Raw genomic sequence first — 21,465 nt, 5'->3', positions numbered from 1 at the left:
TAAAATATGAAACAAAATTGAAAATTTTAATAAAATAAACATTTACACAATTATTAAATGCAACGTTCAGAACATTAGATTAACATCCATTTTGACATGGTATGATGGGCTAACCTTAACAAGTAGCTAGTACAGCGTGTTTCCTAACCGAATCTAACATCCTGAAAAATGCATTCTAATAATTAAGTCGTACGGCAAGGTCGCTAACCGGTGTCAGATCCTTTTACAGCTACGCTCTCACGTTCGAGATGCGCATGCGCAACCCAGGGCATGTTTCACCCACGTGCGCTCCCTGAACTCCATTTAACCATAACAGGAGGGCCCTTACACTGGCGCACCTTGATGACGTCATAGTGTATGTGAGGGGTGGCTACCAGCCTGAGGAAAGCGTAGACTCCCTCCCCCGCACCCTTCTAAGCGATGGATATCCTGCCCCTGAAGTTCTGGGAGAGACCAGTGGCCCCTCCCCCTGGGCGGCCCCTTTCGTGAATGGGACCGCCCCCCTTAAGGACCTTAAATTGCTGCTCACCGATTATGACCTTAACGCCACATGCCAGCATAGTTGACCGACTATCTGGCCCCCCCCCAACCGCCTACACTGAAAGGTCATACCTTCCTAATCAAAAAACCCTCTACCCCTGCTAGTTTGTTCCCTATCCATAGGGCATTCCCTGCCTCTGTCAAATGGACCCCTACCCTGTGCGTAGAGACCACCCCTCCAAAAATTGCCAACTCTCCTTTATCAGTCGACTGCTAGTCTACATTGTCCCTCTCAGATCCACCCCTGTGGGATATACTGCAATTGAGGTGTCTGAAATAATTTCTCAATCCAAGTGTTGATCCTCTTTAGCGAGTGATTCTTCACCGATTGACTCTGCGCACACACCAAGTCCACCCCCCCTTTTCCTGCAGCCTGGGAAACAACTGAGCCCCCCTATGGCGCAGTCTGTGTTTTATATTTTGTTAACTTGCTTGCTAGGGCGATTATCCCTTCCACCAGAACCCCTTTTGCCCAATTAAAAACCCCAATCGTTGTTACCCGCATGTCAGATAATGACTGAGGGTGGGGGGCGTGCCTATCGGGTACCTCCCCTTCCCCGCTCTGGACGGACAGACCCCATCTTTGGTGTCCCTGTAGTTGCTGTGACCGGGGGTATCCTGGTACTATCAGTGTACACCTCCCACTGGCGTATTGTGAAGTCTGCTAACCACCCACACCTGGCCACTACGCTCTGGGAAATGTTAAGTGTATGTCTACCACTTTACTATGGAAGTCCCCACTTCCCGACCAGGGGTGATGAGGCTTTGCATAGGCCTATTATTCCTGGGGTTGCCAAGGCTAGCAATGCACACCCTTGTGCACTGCCCCATCCCTATCGTTGGCCCTACCAATTGGTAACCTAGGAATATACCATGCTGACACTGGTGGCCCTGCGAGCGCAGGCGCCGTTACTGTAGAAATACAATTTCCTGTTAAGGAAAATACTGCCATTTTATGTGACGCAACATCCCGCTACATTACTACGGCCAGCCCAATCTAGGGTTTGCACACCAAAAACAATCAACCCTGTGCTGGCACCTCCTGCGTCTTTGATCGCTCGCCCATCACACTTGCGTTGTTGCTTGCCATCCTCTACCTGACGTAAGCATCCCTTGGGCTGTCCACCTGTTGCAGCTGTTGTGATGTGGAGCACTCCAGATATCCACCATTGACCCTGCCATGTGCTGCATTTCCAGGCTGTCTTCATTTACTTCCAGCCCTTGTGAGACCTGTGATCAGAATGCTGTGGGGGCGGAGGTCAGGAAGTGTGCTGGCAGGGTCAAAAAGGTTTCTAAAAAACACAATCATTTGTAATGCTATTGGTCTCGAATTTGCAAGAGTTAGCACTATTGCATTGTAAATGATGTTTCTTAACCAATTGCTGAAAACAAAAGACATTTATTGTATTTTTATTTTTGCCCGTTTTAAGTTCCTGACCTATGTGAGGAATGCTTAAGAATTAATTTAACTAACATCCTGCTAATAGCAAGAGTACCAAAATAAGTGCTTCAAAACCCACTGAATATCACCGAGTTAACAACTGGCTGTATTTATTAGGATGCCTAAACATCAATAGTTAGACCTTTATTACAGAAATTTCCATAGTCCCGAATCTTGTGGAAGCTGTTTTTTTCAGCTTGAATCATGTTTATAAGAAATGTGGTAATTACAGAACACAGTGTTGGTAAATTCAATTGATATTTCCTATGAGATTTAAATGAACACCAAACACGGAGGGACTTGCAGGGCACTGGGTGGATTGCTAGGTACTGCCCTCTTCACCCCGTGAGATTTGGGAGTGGTAATTGCTTCACAGCACTGAATTCACAACCGAGCAGTTACTCTAGGGAAGCACTGAGCCTACCAGCCCACTCTGTACACAGGGACAATAGGCTTCAGCAGCAGGTTGAGCACTGGGAAAGAGATGCAGTCAGAGAAAGAGGTATTAGGGTATTAGGGGTCAAGCTCATCAAAAGGCACTATGGACGAATTTAGAGGTAACAGGGAAAAGAGCAACGGAAAGTAAGAGGATAATGGTGGAATGAAAGGAAGGCAAGCTTGGTCCAGGGTGCAGTAGTATTGAGAAAGGATTTGTCAGTCCAGGGATTTTCTTTGACTTTGAGTGTCGACAGTACCCTGTTCCCTGGAACTTAGTGGGGTTTTCTCTCTTTTGGAAACATAAAGCACTGTTTCACCAAACCCTGCTACAGTAGGTACAGCACACCACCAGGGAAGTTGGGCAGTACCACTGGTCCACAAACCATATAAATCGCTCACCTGTAATCCAAGCCCCGAGGCTCAGGACCGGCGGATGCACCCAGGGTAGGAAGGCCATAGATGAAGGAGGATCACAAACCCAAGAAGAAGACTGCAAGCATGGACCAGGGCCGGACTGGCTACCGGGCATTTTGGCGTTCTGCAGAGCTGGGGGCTGATGTCACTGAGGTGGGGGGTAATTTCGTAGATGGAGACCTGCGTGTGCTATGAAATCAACAATGCAAAACGAATTTCGTTTTGCACACGCAGGTCCCCATCAACGAAATCAGCCCCCAGCTCTTCAGAATGCCAAAATGCCCGGTAGCCAGTCCGGCCCTGGCATGGACCCAGCCCCCAGGAGCAACAAGGTCCATGTAGAGAGGAAGGCTGGGAATCAGTGACCCAGAAGAACCATGGGCCACACCCCCAGCACATGCAGGAACTACCATAAAGAAAAGCCTGAGAAAGAGAGAGAGCGACCAAAAGTCACAGTGGCCCCAGGGCAAGCTTAAGCAAATCAAAGAAAATATGTAAAGAAGGGACAGGCAATGGCAAGAGATCTCACCTTTGGGATATATTGGCTATGGCTCAGGGGTCTCCAACCAGTAGCTCAAAAGCTACCGTAGCTCTCCAGCTACCTCTGAGTAGCTCACCTGTGTGCAGCCCAGCTTATTAAATTATAAAGCTTTTGCTTGGTTGAATTATTATACATATAAACATTTTTTAGATTATACAACACTAATAATAATAGTAGCTCTCAATGAGTTTCATTGAACATAAGAAGCTCTCAGTACAGAAAAGGTTGTTGACCCCTGCAACCTTTTGGTGAAGCTGTTCAGCATTGGGGAAAATGTTAAACAAATAAGAAAAAAAGGTGTGATAACGTTACCGTTACTAGTAGTCATATAATTCCTCTGGCCTATATAAAATGCACGTATGCCAGAGAAATAATGTTGCTGGCAATTCCTTTGATTTCTTATTTACAAATTCAAGATAACAGCCGCCACTTGGATCAGTAAATTAAAAAATTGGCGCACGATGGAGGCAGCATGACAGGAGGAGGTGAGAAGATCGAGAGCGAGTGTGACCTCACTACCTGGGTAAGCAAAAGAAGAAAACAATAATGATAGTAATGGGGAAAGCCAATGAGGGAGTGAGTAACACAGAGTGTGGGGGAGAAGTACACAAGAGAAAATAGAACATGTGTGAGAGAGCATCACAGAGAGCAGGAGGAGGGCATTTGGGGTTTAGCACGACAGAAAGAGAGCTGGAAATCACTTGTACTTTCATGGAATGGCTGAACAAACAAAAAAAAGAAGTTCCCTAATAGTGAAGTAATGGAAGGATGCAGTGGCGGCTGGCACGGCTTGGGGGTGGCGGGGGAGGGTGAGGGGGTGGGCGTAAGAGGGGTGTAAGAAAAGAAAAGAAAAAAAACAACTGGGTGTATGAAAAGAAAAGAAAAGAAAAAAAAACTTACCTTATGGCCACATCTCTCCCACGTCGTCTTTCCAACCACATCCGGGACGAACAGGAAGCACCCAGGCTCTCCTGAGCTGCAATGTAGTGTTATGATTGGTCTGCGCGCCGTGGTTCAGCACTCAGTCAGGGAATGGGGGCCTGGGCATGTACTCAACCCAGGCTGTAATGCAGTCTGGGTGGAGAACATGCTAAGTGCGGAGACGGCCAGTCAAAGCATCATGCATACTTACAGTGTGCCTACCACTCCTTCCCTGTCCAGCTCTGCGAGCAGAGCCGACCCGCCCTGCCTGCCAAGAAGCTGCAGCAGGAACAAATAAAATGATAATAACATCAAGTTATTATCATTTTCTTGTTCCTTTCTTTCACAGCTGCTAATCAGTGGGGCGACGAACCTCCGCCTTAGTTGAGGAACCGCCACTGGAAGGATGCAAGTCAGCCAGTCAAAGAGATAGTAAAGAGGCTGTGCTCAACGGGAGAGACAACACAAGATGTTTAAGCTGGGACAAGGAAAGACATTAAATCAGAAGAAGTTAAATAAGAGTGTCAAAAACGCAAACCAATAGTGAGCAATGGGTGGGCTGTAAACCCCTGTACATTTTGGTAAATCCAGGTGTTACACAATCAGACAGGTTGTGCTGTCTGGTTAGTGAGACCTTAAAAAGAAATAGCCAGAACAGACTTAGCCCAGTGGTTCTCAACCTTTTGACTTCTGGGGACCCCCAACTTAATCATTACTGGAACCCAGGGACCTCCACTGAATCATTATTGGAATCCGGGAACACCCCACTGAGTCATTGCTGGAAGCCAAGGAGCTTAGCCTAAGCATTGTCAATTATTTGAACCACAAAACAATACACAAAAATACAGAAAAAAAATCATCAAACAAATACATAAACAATGCCACATTTAATTTATTTCACAAACATATAAATAAAAAAAGACAACATTTCAATTTTAATAGAAAGGTTGGAGCTTTTCTAAAATCAACCGAGGCCACTTATCGTCCTTACTATATTCTGTTTGATGTACCTGCACTGTTCCCAAGTTCTACTCGGAGGAGGCTAATTTGATTTTTAGCCACTAATTTCAAATTCCTTCACGTTTACAATACGTTTTAACATTTTCAATTGCACATTTAGCATCTTTATTTATATACACTTTAATAATCTGCTAATATTATTTGATTTTCGAAGTAGTCGTGGACCCCTGAGGAGGCTTCGCAGACCCGCAGGGGTCCACAGGCTGGGAACCACTGCCCTAGCCTATCCAGGGTCCACATGGACAAGCGTCAGGGACAAAGACAAAAACAACAGGTAGGGTTGTGGCTATGCTGCCACCATAGTGGGAAGAGTTCTGAAGAGGTCAGAGAATTGGAGGAAGTGCTTTATTTGTTACAGCTAGGCCAAATGGAGCCTGTGAAGAGCTGGGCGCGCCTCAGTGACGCAATTGTTGGGAGAGAAAGAGTTGAAGAGGTAATTGGAGATGGTTGACCTCACAATTTACGCAGATTGTAAAAATGTCATGGCAATGTTTCAGTAAGCATGACACAAATTACAACTGTACGTAGGTGGAATGCTAGAAATAACAGAAATCAAAAGTACTGAGAATCAGCAAAGCAGTTTCATAAACACAATGTACTACACCATCAAGGAAACCTTAAAAACAACAGATTTTAAAGCCTTGAGGTCCCAAGTGATTACCTCATTCATCGCCAGTGAATGTCAAATGTGATTGCGCGCTGTCACAGCAATGTATGGTGACTTTTTTTTTTAATATGTATTGGCAATCCACAGCATCTGAAACCTGATTGGGTGGAGTTGGCACATATGAGACTAATTAAATAAATAGATGTGTCCCTGGTATGCCAGTTGTAATTATTGAGATAGTGTAGAGTGGGGATGCGGTGTGTTACTCCCCGCCAGTGCTAGAGAGCATCAGGGACAGACCTATCAATTATGTTTGCTCGTCAGACCTATAGGAAGCGACGGTGAAGAACTGGACCCCCGGGGGCAGCAATTATTCCCTATAGAGCATATTTTTGAAGTGTGATTAGCAGCAGCAGTCCTGGCAGTGGTTTCCAAATTAAGTCCAGAGAATATGACAAGAAAAATACATCATTATGGATGACAAGTTGTAACGTGGGGTGAAGGAATCCGCGGAGGCAGGAAACATAGGTGAATTCTGGTTTTCACGTAAAACCCTATTACATTTTCTTGCTCCTGTAAGGATGCCTAATCTTCAGAGATATTTTACAAGACCAGGCAGTGGCGTAACGAAACTTGAGGGGGCCCCCTGCAAGGTTCATGGAGGGGCCCCCTCCGGACTCAATCAGGCAGTGGCAGTTAGGTGATTTAGAAAGTGGTGGGGCATAAACAACGTTTTTAATTTTGACTAAGCAAGACAGCAAAGAGAATTAGATAAATTGCTAGGCCATATATTGGGTGGGCATTACAACAGACTTCCCTTAAGTTCACTAATCGCATTGACGTCTGATGGGGAGGGTGAATGTTGAAGGCAATGTTGCCTAGTGGGTATAGCTGCTATTCATGCAACACTAGGAAGCAGTTTTGAATCTCAGAAAATCTCCTTGTGCCAATAAAATGGAGCATGGCCTGTGTCTTTGGTGAAGTGCACTTCTGTCCTTCGGCAAGGTTCGCTGTCAGTAAATCTGCTTTTGCATAGGTCTTTTATGTATTGGTCTTTACTCAGTAAAATGGCCACATCTACCTACTTTGAAGATATATATGTGAACAAGGTACATAAATGTGGAGTTAGGTATGGAAAATCTACAAATATTTACCTTTTGAAAAATTGTCCCGGCCTCAATATCCTGTCTACAATACTAAAATCCCACAATATTCCCAACTCAATATTTAGAATGTGCCCCTATGTTTCCATTTCATGCTTGAGCGCATCCTGAATTATATTGGGTCTAAGTTGGTACGGCTGGTGTGTGTCATTTTGTTAAAATGCTGTGCTACCCAAAAAGTACTCATGCTCATTCTATTACACATTTGAATAGCCTTTGCCTAGTCTTGTTAGTAGGAGGTGTTCTAGAGCAGAGATGTGGTATTGGTAGGTTCCAGCAGGGCACTTACCATAGATGTTGGCATCCCCCGGCAGTCCAAGCGGGCACTTGCACTTGGCAAGTCTAGTTTGAGTAATAGCTTTAACATAAGGACTCTTTTGCAAATAGCTGTTGCACTGCAGCACACAAGCTACATTTATAATCTCCCACAAACATGGACAGGTTTCCAACAGTGGATTCTGAAGAAATAGGAAATGCAAAATGTTAAGATACTTGAAGAGTAACAATGTTTATCCCCGGAAAGGAGAACTGAAAAATAGAATCAACCATTCAGTAGACAAACACTGGTAAAGTCAATAGGTCAGGTTTTAATATGCAAACACATGCAAACACATGCATTCAAAAATGCTGCTTACACACGGTGCATGCACAAATTATGTTTATCGTATTAGAACCTGCCATATGGCCTTCTCCAGTGCTTGGAAAAAGTTGCAGAAATATTGATGCTTTCTCCATAAAATGCTTATAGGAACAAAATAATTGAATGTGGCAAACAGCGTGATGACTGCTGCACTTTTCGGATTTAAATTAGTCCCTTATGCATTTCAATGAAAGCTCCTCCTGGAAGGCAAAACTATACACAGCACTACTGTGTGGGGCCAAAGCCCGCTATATGTATATTTTAAGAAATTGGAAACAAAACCTCTTGTAGACCACTCTACTGCCAAGCCATATCTACAAATGATTCTCCAACAGAGACTTTACAGGTGGATCAGAAAGCTTCAGGGGAACATTTTAAATACAAATATAATTACAGAATAGTACCAGATAGACATTGTAAGCAACTTACAGAAAATTTGCAGTCTGGAGTTTTCTGTTCATTAATTCATAATAAGAGCTACAGTATAAGTAACCGAACTGCACTCAAATGTCGACTTATTGTTAATTGTGCACATGGAGAGTTACACTGCGGCACAAAAAGTAATATTTCAAATACATTGAAGATCTCAGGGGAGTGTCCATTCCCTTATAAACACAGGAGTACAGATTTAAAGAAAATCCATGCATCGCAGTGCAGTACCTGAATGCTGCACTTCGTTGTGTGAAAGTGACAGAGCAGAACAGCGTAATGTCTACTTAGATGTAGCGCCGTTTTCCTCTCTCCCTGAGCTGGCACACTTTAGGTTGCCATGGGCCAGCGTACACACCATGGCGCCATAGTGCAAGGGTGTGTGTGTCCTTTGTCCTTTAAGGAAGAGTGTTCGTACTGGAAGTGGGCTCTTCCAGTACAAAAGCTGTCCTGTAATTCTCCTTTAGCCCTTTTCCTGATTTGTATGTGGGCTGTACAATACAGCACGCATGAAATGTAGAAAAACCAGAGGAGAAATGATAACCAGAGGACAAATGATAACATTTCTCCTCTAACACCTGGCACAAATCACTATTCATGAATGTTTGTAGATAGGGATTTCCATCAAAACACAAGGGCGGGTGCATGGAAACAAGGAAAAAACCCATTGGTGGGTGCATGGGCACATGGGAAAACCCATGGGAAGGTGCACAGACACACAGGAAAATAACATGGGTAAGTGCATGAAAACATGGGAAAACCCCATGGGTGGTTGCATGGGAACATGGGAAAAGCCCATGGATGGTTGCATGGGAACATGGTATGCACTCTTGATGCAAAGTAACGCAAACCTGCGCATACACAACTTTACCTTATTACGGGAAACCATCCAATGAAAATCTTCATTTGTGCTGGATAGTACATTCCAGTATGACAGTTTGCATCAGATTTGTGTTACAAACGTAACACAAACCTGCTGCAAAGCGTTAGTAATCGGAGCCAAAGTCTGTGTTACTGAAGGAAACACATTCAAAAAGTATTTCCACATGACCCATTAAGGGCCTTCTCAAATTTTAGACCTGTCATCCTTTTCCCAACTAACCTACCTCCAGTTATTGATAAGCACCCATTTCCTATTAAATAAGTTATTATAATTATTATTGCTGTTAAAAATGTGCTTATTTCTTCTTCAATATGTGAAGACTATGGAAAGCGCTATGATGCTTTCTACGTGCTAAAGAAAACCTCACATAAACAAATAACCAATGCTGATATACATGTTGCATGAGCTAATTTCTTTTTTTAAAACTTTATTTTGTTTTATTCGAGAAAACAGAAGAAGAAAAAGAGACAATTCCGCACATCTTCCCACGCAGGGGGCACAAGTAGAGGCAGAAAGCAAGGGTGTTGAGTTCTAGAGAGCGACCACAATTCAGCTCGGAAGGGCAGTCCAATGGAGCAATAGGATAGTTCAAGTATTGGACATAGCTGAACCACAGTTCAAGAATCTCGATGGGGTGGGAAGCTCTGCGAGGTAGGAATAGCGGTACTTATACACGCTGCCTGTTGCATAGGCCTCTTGTATGCCTCATTTATCATTGAGGGTGCCGCGAAAAACGAACTAACAGAGAACATACCCCCCACCCCTCCCACCCCCCCCAGTGGTGGTGACAATGTACACTCATTCACTCATCCTGACTCCACATTTAGACCTGAAATAGATGGAGAGCCCGCACCGTGGACGGGCAAACTGCAAATGGCAATCCCCTTGAAAGGAAGCGGACCAAGGGTCCCCAGTGGAACATAACGTTTTTGAAGTTGCCCAGGAAGATGTCCGCTACCCATTCCATGCTAAGCAATTTCCACAACCTCGCATGCCACAGGGAAATCGCCGGAGCCTCCGTTTTTTTCTAGGCCGCTGCTAGAGTGAGTTTGGCAGCCCTGATACACAGCCACAAGATCTTTTTGTCCGCTCGGGTCTGGTGTTCGAGATCCGGATCTCGAAGACCCAGCAGTACATGGGCCATTGAGTCAGCTACAGGATATCCAAGAATCTCTTTGATGTGGGATAGGATCTCTTCCCAGTATGGGCGGATGATCGGGCAGTCCCACCAGATATGGCCAATCCCCAAGCAAACCACAGCCCCTCCAGCATCTGTCAGAGGAGGACGGGAAGATGTGATGTAACTTGGCCGGGTACAAATACCAGTCCATGAGAGTCTTAAGATGGGCCTCCCTTAATTCCACTGAGTGATTATGCGCAGCGATGTCCCGCCACAGGCACGACCACTCCCCTTCCAAAATCTCTCGCCCGAGGAGTTCCTCCCAATGTCCCATATAGCGGGGATGAGGTGACACGGCGGAGGTAAGCAGTAGGCTATAAAGAAAGGAAATAACGCCCTTCATGGTGGTGGTCCATAAGATTAAGGCCTCAAACGGAGAGGGAGGCCTCGTGGCCGCGTCATTGACCACAGGCGACATGGCCCAATGAAGCAGCTGGACGTGGTGGAATCGCTCGGACAGTGGGACTCCATAGTCCCACATACACTTGTCAAAGGTAAGCGGAGTATAGCCATGAAACAAGTGGGTGAGAGCCCTACAGCCCCCCTCCCTCCATACCTCGAAAGGGCCCTCCTGCAACGCTGGCGGAAAGGCCGGATTAAAGTGTATTGGTGTAAAGGGGGATGGGAACGTAGTCCAGCGTTCATCACTAGACACTGTGTCCCAGACCTTCAGGGTAGTGCCGGTGGGAGTACTGATGTATGCGTTCTTGGGCCTATCCCTCTTGGGTTTCCATGCCAAGTCCCAGATTGATTTCCCCGCTACACTTCTGTCCATATGCAGCCAGTGTTTTTCCGAGAATTGTTGGGACCACTCCACCAAGACCCGTAACTGCGTGGCTTTGTAGTACAAATGCATATCAGGGAGGCCCGCTCCTCCCTCCCCCCGCGGCCGACACAGAGTAGCAAAGGAGAACCGCACCCGTCCCCCCTGCCAGACGAAACGAAGCATCTGGGTTGTGAGGCGCCGAAAGAAGTCCACATCCAGTGGAATAGGGAGCGCCTGGAAGAGATATAAGAACTTGGGAAGGAGGACCATTTTAAGTGCGTGAATTCTACCCAGCAACGATATGTACTTCGGCTTCCAGCGGTCCAAGTCCACACAAGTCTTTGCCAGCAACGGGAGGAAGTTCGCGGAGTATAATTTCCCTATCGAGGGTGTCAACCGGACCCCCAAGTACAGGATGGAGTTGGAGGCCCACGGCAGTGGCGTGAGTGGCCGCACTCGGTCCACTTCTGCTGAGGAAAGCGTAAGATTGAGAACATAAGATTTATCGTAATTTACCTTGAAGCCGGCAACCTCCTCGCAGCGCAGTAACACCTTCTGGACGTGTGGGAGAGAGTGAGCCGGATCCATAACAGATAGGAGAACGTCATCAGCAAAGAGGGTAATTTTGTGCTGCTCTCTGGTAAAGGGGAGACCCCGTATCTCCTCGTGTTCTCGCACAGCTAGCGCCAATGGTTCAATACTCAGGGCGAAGAGCAGGGGGGAGAGGGAGCAGCCCTGTCTGGTGCCCCGGGAATGTGAAAAAAATGCTGATAGGTGGCCATTTACCGCTACTCTAGAGCGGGGGCTGCTGTAGTTCGCTCTCACCATCGAAAGGAACTTAGCCGAGAAGCCGAAGGCGGCCAAGGTGTGAAACAGGAAGCCCCAGTCCACCCGATCAAAGGCCTTTTCCGCATCAAGGCCCACCAGGACCGCCGGTATTCGGAATCTGTTAGCCTTCTCTATCAAATGGATAACTCTCCTCGTATTATCATGGGTCAGGCGACCCTTAATGAATCCGGATTGGCCCGGATGAATGAGCGCCGGCATCAAGTCTTGGAGCCTACTTGCAATGATGGAGGAGTACAACTTGGTGTCTATATTGAGAAGGGCTATCGGGCGATATGAGGAGCATTTAGACGGATCCTTCCCTGATTTGGGGATAATCGAAATCACGGCCTTGGCCATTGAGCCCGACGTTTCCCCGGCCTCTGCCATGTCGTTAAACAGGGAGACCAGAAAGTCGCTCACTTCCGTCGCGAACGTCTGGTAGAAAAGAGCGGTATAGCCATCTGGCCCAGGTGCCTTATGGGGTTTCAGAGCTTTAATGGCATCTAGCACTTCTGCTCTGGTGATTGGGGCAGAGAGTAATTCATTCCACTCCTTGGAGACCTGGGGTAGGGGAAGACCGCCTAGATAATCCCGTTGGTCCTCAGAGTCAAAGGCCTCCACTGCATAGAGCGCGGCATAGAAGCGTCCAAAGAGATTAGCTTTGACCTCGTCCCGATGTTGCAGAGTCCCCGCCGCATCTTGGATACCCCCTATGTAGTCCCTTTCCCTCTTGTCCCGAAGCTGGCGAGCCAGGTGGCTCCCCACCTTGTTCCCCTGGGAGTAGGAGAGGTGCCGTAGTCTAAGCAGGGTAAACTCTGCTCTGTTGCTGTAATGGGCCCTAAGCTTCCCCCTAACCGCTGTCAATGGGCGAAGGGTCAATCTGGAAGGGTTCAGTTTATGTGCTTGTTCAAGAGCAGCGAGTTCTCCTTCCAGCTCCTCACACTCCTTTCGTCACAGTTTGTTGAGGTTAGCATTGAGGGCAAAGCAGGTGCCCCTCATTGACGCCTTAAAGGCGTCCCAGGTGGTGAATACTGATGTGTCAGACACGAGATTGAGAGTAAAAAATTCCCGGATGGCCTTCCGCAGCTCCTTACATGAGGGATCATCCCGGACAAGTGAGGCCGGGAAGTACCACTTGCGTTGCCCGTCACCTTTCACCGACCATTGTAGCCCGAGCACGAGCAGGCTATGATCAGAAACAGAGAGCGGGAATATACTGGAGTCGCGGACATCTCCTCTAAGGGCTTCACTCAAGAAAATGTGGTCTAGTCGGGAATAGGAGTGGTGGACATGGGAGAAGAAGGTGTAGTCCCGAGAGTGGGGATGTAGAGAGCGCCATCCATCCACCAATCCTAAATCACTTATAAGCCGCTGTGTCTCAGTGGAGAATAGGCCAGTATCCGATCTCTGATTATGAGAGCTATCCATTTCCCTATGCCATACCAGATTAAAGTCCCCCATCAAAAACAGGACTCCCTCAACAAAGTCTTCCACTTTCCGCAGCAGGTCCTGGAGAAAGCTATTTTGGCCTGCATTTGGGGCGTACACCACCACAAAGGTGCACAGTCTACCATGCACCAGACCCTTGACCATCAGCCAACGGCCCTCCTTATCGCTGCGCACACCCATAGGCTGAAAATGAAGGGTCGAACGGAAGAGAAGAGCCACCCCCCTTTGTTTCGTGGAAGCAGATGATCTGTAAATAAGGGGGAAGTGCTTGTGTTTGAGGCGGAGCTCATCCCTGCGCGCCAGGTGAGTCTCCTGGAGACCCACCACATCCAGCTGGTGATCCTTCACATACTTCCAGACCTTCTGGCGTTTTTGCGGGGAATTTAAGCCTTTCACATTCCACGTTCCAATACTAAGTGGCATTACAAAGTAGTGACCCTACCCCCGCTACTTGCATACCGTCAAAGGACGTCTCAGCCTCTCCCACCCGGAGCTGCCACAGGGCAACCCGTGCTGGTGCACCACAGCAAGGACACTCAAAGGGGCCACATGTCGAGAGAACACACTCCAACCAACTCCCCATCGACTCTCCTCCACCATCCTCCACCCACACAGCTCGCCATGACCCAACCCGGAGCAACCACAGAATCCACCCCGCCTTCTCGTCCTCAAGCGCATCTGGAGTCCAACCCAGCGGTACCATCAATACCGCGCATTCAGAATGGTAAACACATAGAGCCCCAGGGGCCAATTCTGAACAATCAGAAGACATACATACAACATTCCACAAGCCAAAAGCTGCACCGAACCATACAACCCGGTCACCACCACTGCCCCCCCAGTCCCATCCCTCCCACTGCCCACAACAGATCCCCCAGTAAGAGGCAACAAGGAGAAAAGGAAATACAAGAAAAAACAACGATCCTGACAGCCCCAGTGTGTGGACGTCTGTAGGTTCCCCCAGGGGGTGAGGGTCAAGGCACCATTGAGTGTGCCCCCAAGGTTCCGGTCCGGGGTGTCTTCCCAAAAGTACAAAAATACCCATGGTACCTGAAGAAGAGGTGTCCCTCCGGCGCCAACTAGTCGTCTCCCCAGGGCTCAGGCCGCCCCCGAGCTATCCTGCGATGGCGCCACCGTCACTGATGCCACGGAGGCAACCGCTGCGCCTCTCTCCTGCAGGCTAGTCATAGGATCAGGCCTCCTCGGCGCAGTCTCTCGGTCCACTCTCTGCCAGGACGGGGAGCGCCGTCTCCGCCTCGACGGGGAGCTTCTATCGCCCGGGGAGGGGGTAGCTTCATCTAGGCCCAAGAGGTCCTTGGCAGCCTGCAGGGATCTGATCTGAACCAACCTGTTCTGCCATCTGAAGATAAGCCGAAAGGGATGACCCCAGGAGTAGGACACATTTTGTTCACGCAAGAAGGTGGTCACAGGGCGAAACTCACGCCTCTTCTGGAGCGTCGATGCAGCCAGGTCCTGGAACAGCTGGGGATGATGGCTCCGGAATTGCAAGGAGGGGGTCTCCCGAGCCTTTCGAAGTATGCGTTCCTTCAGTTGGAAGTCATGGATGCAAACCAGAATATCGGGGGGAGGAGCCCCTCCGCACCTTGGCAATCCGACCCTGTGAACCCTGTCCATCCGGATCTCGCTTATGTCTTCCTCTCCCAGGATCTGCAAGAAGAGGGCCTCCACATATCCCCTCAAGTCTCCAGCCTCCCCGTCCCAGGGCACAGCCCGGATGCGGATGTTGTTCCGACGTGACCGGTTCTCCAAGTCCTCCACATGGGCCTGGAGGTCTAAATTCTGCTGGGTGAGCCAGATCACATCCTGCTGGAGCTGGTGCACATCGCTCGCCACACCCAGGTCGTGGTCTTCCAACGTAGCCAGTCTATTGTTGGATCTCCCACTATTTGCGGATCAACTAGCAGCTGCCAGCATGATCTGGGATCAGATCATCCAGATCTGTAAAGAATTAAATCCATTTGATTCTGACATACATCAGATCTGTTATGGAAACTCATAAGTTTGTGTCTCTTATGAAGTGATTCTATAAAAATAATTTCTTCCAATTCAAAACGAGTTTACCAACTTCTGTTTGTGTACACTTAGATTTTTTGTGTGTTAGGAAAATCAGAATCTGCCTTGGTTGACATCTGCTTGTTTTGCTTTTGTCCAAATAATTCACTTTGTCCCAATTAGTATCAGATAAACAGATTTAATAACACAATTGTGTGTGCTCCAGTCATGGTTTTTGGTTAGGATTTCCACCTGTTATCCATCTATTCCATTCCATTTTAAAGGGATCTTAACTCGATCATCCACTGACCAAACCCCCCCACACCAGCCTGTCTTCAATTGTGCAGTCCAGCCACAGGGTGAATGGTATCCACATGTCTTTTCCCCAGAACTCTTCTTTTACTTTAGTAGCTTGAAGAACCGGGTTTTCTTAGAACCCAGCGGCGCCAGGGACATGCCCAAAGTCTTCGAGTTCTCCTGTCTTGGCAAACAGAGACACAGAATACTTCTAGGTGGCGTCAGAGATCAAATTTATTAGCTGCAGCTAGTAGCAGTAATCCCAGCAACACAACACGGTGTACAACTCTAGAAACTGCTCAATTTTGTAGAGCAAGACATCAGTATTTATACACAATATTCACATTACAAATGGACACCCACTGCAGCAAATTCTGACCAATAGAAACACATTTCTATACATTATCACATTCCAAAAGGCTCACTTTACATTGTACCAACCCCACAAGTTGATTATTAGGATGTCCCAAATTCAATTTCCACAAGCCGGACAAACCCATAATTGAAAGCACAATGCATATAATAAAGAACCATAGAAAGGAAACAATGACAGATAACGAGCAAGATAAGACATTTGTAGAAAAGCTAAAAGTTAGCGATGTCCTGAACTTTGACTCGCAATCTCAGACAAGGATCAACTAAGGAAATTGGCCTCACAAAGGGTCAGTTTCAGATAAAGAGGTCAGTTCCTTACAATGCACCTTAGAGTCAAAAAAAGGTTTAGTTAATAAGTGCATGAACAACGAAGCCCATGCAACTTCGTTCGTCTAGTTACCTCCATGGGCCTACGTGATGGCAACACCAAAATGGAGGCACGAACAAAATGGAACCCATATTCGAGACAAAGTCTCTGAATACGTAATGAACTCGCTAGTTAACATGGCAAATTCACTCCATATTAGCCGTACTTGCTAAATACGGTACGACATCACCAAAATCGTGACAGAACCATAAAATCACAGGACAAGGCAGAATGTTACAGAACCTCAGACCCTCCTTTTGCCATTACGTAGGCAATAACCGAAACTCAAGTCAATCTGAATCCAGGGGCCCGATTCACAGAATGAACTTACTACTTTTGGCATTCACAGAATGCACTTACTACTTTTGGTATTCACAGAATGAACTTACTCATTTCGGTATTCACAGAAGTTAGGACTACTAACTTTAGGACTCTTAAATGCCTTCTGTGAATACCGAACGTCTTAAAATTAGGATTTTTCTCAATTTAGTAGTAGTAAAGTTAGGACTACTAACTTTAGGACGCCTAAATGCCTTCTGTGAATACCGAAAGTCTTAAAATTACGATTTTTCTCAATTTAGTAGTAGTAAAGTTAGGACTCCTAACTTTAGGACTCCTAAATGCCTTCTGTGAATACCGAAAGTCTTAAAATTAGGATTTTTCTCAATTTAGTAGTAGTAAAATTAGGACTCCTAACTTTAGGACTCCTAAATGCCTTCTGTGAATACCGAAAGTCTTAAAATTAGGATTTTTCTCAATTTAGTAGTAGTAAAGTTAGGACTCCTAACGCCATACCAAGAACCATCAGAACCTTCCATCCCCATTTGGACAGCAATTCCCATAACCATCCCATCAGCGACCAGTTACCTTCGTCTACATGTATAGATTCAGCAGACTTATGCAACTTCTGGATGGCTTGGTACACTGTCGGCGCATTACCTGGTATGAAAACGCAGCAACTAGATCTAATCAATTTGCATACCCCACCTCTATCTGCAAGTATAATATCTAAAACAAAGCGGTTCTGTAATGTCATAAGGCGATCCGCTTGAAGCTCAGCTGTAATATTGCTAAGGGCACCTGCAGTCTAATTTATAGTGGCCTCAACCACTCTCGTGAGCTGGCGAATATTCCTACTATCAGCCATAGGACCCCAAAAGGGTAGCAGACCCTTAAAGAAGTCTCCAACTTCTTGTGCGACAGTATCTTTCGCATTGATAACACCTCTACCATATCTTGTCTTATGGTAGTCGAAAACAGCAGTGTATGTAGGGGGAAGCAGAAATGCCACATAACATGTGCCAGAAAAATCAGATGGCAACCATGTGTAAGCTCTATCACAGAGGTCTCCAAACCGGTCCTGGAGGGCCGGATCCATGCCAGATTTTTGGGATATCCCCATTGAGATACATGTAGTTATTTTAAAAATCTGGCATGGATCCGGCCCTCCAGGACCGGTTTGGAGACCCCTGCTCTATCATAACAAACAAAATACGTGCCTTTAGCTGGCACGAACAGAGGAGATTTCTGGGATGTATAAACGTATGTGTGAACACACACATTCTTACCAAGCAGAGCTCTCGGATTCTGACCATTACCTTGCAAACAAAGATGACCTTGGTGGGGTGCAATCCAAATAGGAGGAGACCTTCGCTGTCTTTCTTTCTCCGTCAAGCTAACACTATATGTCGTCTTATTCCCACCGACATATGCTCGTACCTCATCTTTAGGGATAGCGTTATACGCATCGATATCTCTAATCATATCAACTATTCCCTGTATCAAGGCATTATTACTCGCATTGTCTTTGACAGAACGTACAGAAGAGGCTTCATTCGCATAGATAAACATTGATTGGAGTGCCCAAACTGACCCATTAGGCGAAAAAGGCAAAACCAAATATGGCATTCCCTTATCTGTAGTATGTGGCATAAGACCACACACCCAACAATTCGTGGTATTTATGACTAGCTGATGCTGATGCAATTCTGATCTTCGTGTCTGTTCATGTTCAGGTAACGTATGAAACTCATGTGGAGAAGCAGTAGAAAAAGAAAGAGTAGGTTGGGAGGTAGATGTAAGCGGCAATTGTGTGACATAGAAAATCCAACCCACAAAAGCTAACGTAATATTCACAAGCATAAGGAAACACATTATTAAAAAACATTTGCTACGAACCAATATACATATTTTCACTTTAGGATCAACTTTTCTAACACTCCTATCAGACTCAAAAGACTCCATCCTCTAACGTGCTGCTCACGGCTATTACCTTCTTCACTTAAGTGTGCGTCAAGATCGTACTAACGACCATGAACCACAGACCTTTCGTCAATTCGCGGCTCACCCCTTAAGAACTTCCTACCGTGACCCTGCAGCTGAGTCCGGATGGTGACACGAAACAGAAAAAAAGCAAAAAAGTCTCTTGATCTGACAAGGTGTAATTCACTATATAAAAAAAATATTTTTATTTGTCCATAACAACAGGCTTTCTTGGCCTCAAATCGTAGCGTTCTTTATCAGGTACAGTTGGATCCTTAAATAAAAGTTCCGGATTGGTGGTGTCAATCTTTAGATGAGGAGGCACAGCAGCTTGCAGAACATCATCATCCTCGCGTTCTGACCGTGTCCATGTCAAATGAGCATCACTAAAAGGCATGAATGTGGGGACTCGCTCGCAATCTGTATCAGCTATACCATCCCTCACCCACTAATCATACGGTAAAGGCAAAGGAACTTTTTTACAGTGGGTGGCATGCACCCAGTTCTTTTTGCCGACTACTCTAACAGCGGTTCTAGTAACCAAAAGGACTAAGTAGGGACCAGTCCATCTAGGTTCCAAATTCTTGGTACGCTGGAAGTTCTTGACCAAAACGTAGTGACCAGGTAGGATTGAATGTCCTGGATCTGTAGTAGCTGTCGGCAAACTGTCATAGACCTGTTGGTGGAGAACACGTAATTTAGCAGTCAAGTCATGTAAGTAATCCACCAACATAGGGTACTCAATACTGCTGTATTCTTTAGGACGAGGCACACCCCAAACATTCGCTGGACGACCAAAAACTATTTAGTATGGGCTAAGTCCCACACGAGAATGCACTGTCGTCCTCGTTGACAAAAGAGCCAACGGCAAGGCATCCGGCCATGTAAGACCAGTGCTCGCTTGTACCTTAGCTATTTTCAGCTTCAAGGTACCATTGTAGCATTCAACAAGTCCAGCAGACTGGGGGTGATTCGCTGCATGGAACTTCTGCCTTATTCCCAAACCAGAACACACTTTCTTCATGATTTGACCCACAAATTCACTCCCATTGTCTGACCATACAATTCTCAGCAAACCATACCTAGGGAAGTATTCTCTCAGCAAAACCTTGGCTGTAGACAAGGCAGTATTAGGGGGTAGACCTCTATCCATCTGGAAAAGGCACAAACAACCACAAGGACATACTTCGTATTTGTATTTTGTATTTGGTACTTGTAAAGCGCAACAATCGCTCCGGAAGGAGCATCCTGGCGCTAACTGGAAGTTCTGCATACAGTTGTCGTTACAGAGGCAGGATTAGATGGCAGCCAAGACATATTCATCTGGGAGGCCGAAAATCCATGTTTTTAGTTGTTTCCTGAAGTGGGTTTCTTTAGTCTGTGACCTCAGGTGGTGGGGCATGGCGTTCCAAGCCCTAGAGGATAGATGGGTCAGGGTTTTACCCCCTTTGGTTTTTAGGTTGGCGAGTTTTAACAAGTTGTTGTTGGAGGATCTCAGGGTCCTCTGGGGGTTGTAGTGTGGGTAACGTTTAATTAGATATTTGGGGCCAGTGTAATTATATGCCCGGAAGGCAACGATAAGGATCTTGAAAAGAATCCTTTTGTGCAGAGGCAGCCAGTGGAGAGTTCTCAAGGCAGTGGAAGCTGAGGACCTCCTGGGGAGTTTAAGCACCAATCTGGCGGCAGAATGCTGGACGCTCTGCAGTTTTTTGAGTGTGGTTTTTTTCACACCTGCCATTAAACCGTTGCAGTAGTCAAGGCGCGATAGGATTAGCGCGACAGCTACCGCTTTTCTGGCATCCGTAGGTAGGAAATCAATTTTTTTTTAAAGGGATTTGATAATCCCGAAGCAGCTTCCTGCCACATTCCTGACATGCTGGTCAAAGGATAGGTCAGTATCGAATATGACTCCTAGGTTTCTTGCTGTTGTGACGGTCTGGGGGGGAGCGGTGGAGTCCTCTGGCCACCATAGGTTAGGACAGAAGTTGACATTTTTCCCCATGGGTAGGACTTCAAGTTATTGCATCTCTCCATATGTATATAATCTAGCTGTATCACCTCAAACGGATACGTTGGAGGAGCAAAATGACCAGCTGGAGTTGGAGTTCCCTTACCAGGATTATACTTGAGACAAATCATACAATGTTTCACCATGTTCTCTGCACATTTCGGAATTCCAGCATTCTGCCAAACTGGAGCCAACAACTTGCATATTCCCTTCAAACTGATATGAGCCATTCCATGAGCCATTGTAACCACTGAGAGCACATACGCATCTGGCAACAACCATCGCTGGTGTTCTGACAACTCAACCCAACAACCTGTAGGACCCAACATACCCGTAGTCTCTCTCCACGTACTTACTTCCTTCTCAGTCGCTTCAGCCTGAATCATTTTCACACTTTCTATTGTGTCTTCACACATTCCACCAGCCATAACCCAATTAGCTGGGCCTGCAACATACATACGGCTCATCATGTCTTTCGCCGTTTCCTTAGCAACTTCATCCGCAAACGTATTCCCTCGACCAACATCGTCCACAACTTTCTTATGCGCACTACACTTCACAATTGCAATCTGCTTTGGGAGAGTGAGAGATTCCAAAAGTTCATTCACCAACTGCCCATGCAGAATTTTCGTTCCATGGGAAGTAAGGAACCATCGTTCTCTCCACAAACGTCTAAAACTATGGGCAATACCAAACTCATACTGGCTATCGGTGTAAACATTCACTCGCTTTCCTTCTGACAACACGCACGCTCTAGTCAGTGCAATCAACTCTGCTGCTTGCGCAGAATTCTGTGGTATGCGTGCTGTCTCAACAACTGTATGTAAGGTTGTGATAGCATACGCTGCAGTCGTCTCACCATTCGGAAGCTTAAAACACGAAC

This window comes from Lissotriton vulgaris, chromosome 8, assembly GCF_964263255.1.
Source record: "Lissotriton vulgaris chromosome 8, aLisVul1.2, whole genome shotgun sequence".
In the NCBI taxonomy this organism is placed as follows: domain Eukaryota; kingdom Metazoa; phylum Chordata; class Amphibia; order Caudata; family Salamandridae; genus Lissotriton; species Lissotriton vulgaris.
The sequence above is the reverse complement of the archived record's forward strand: the minus strand, read 5'-3'. Positions refer to the sequence as shown.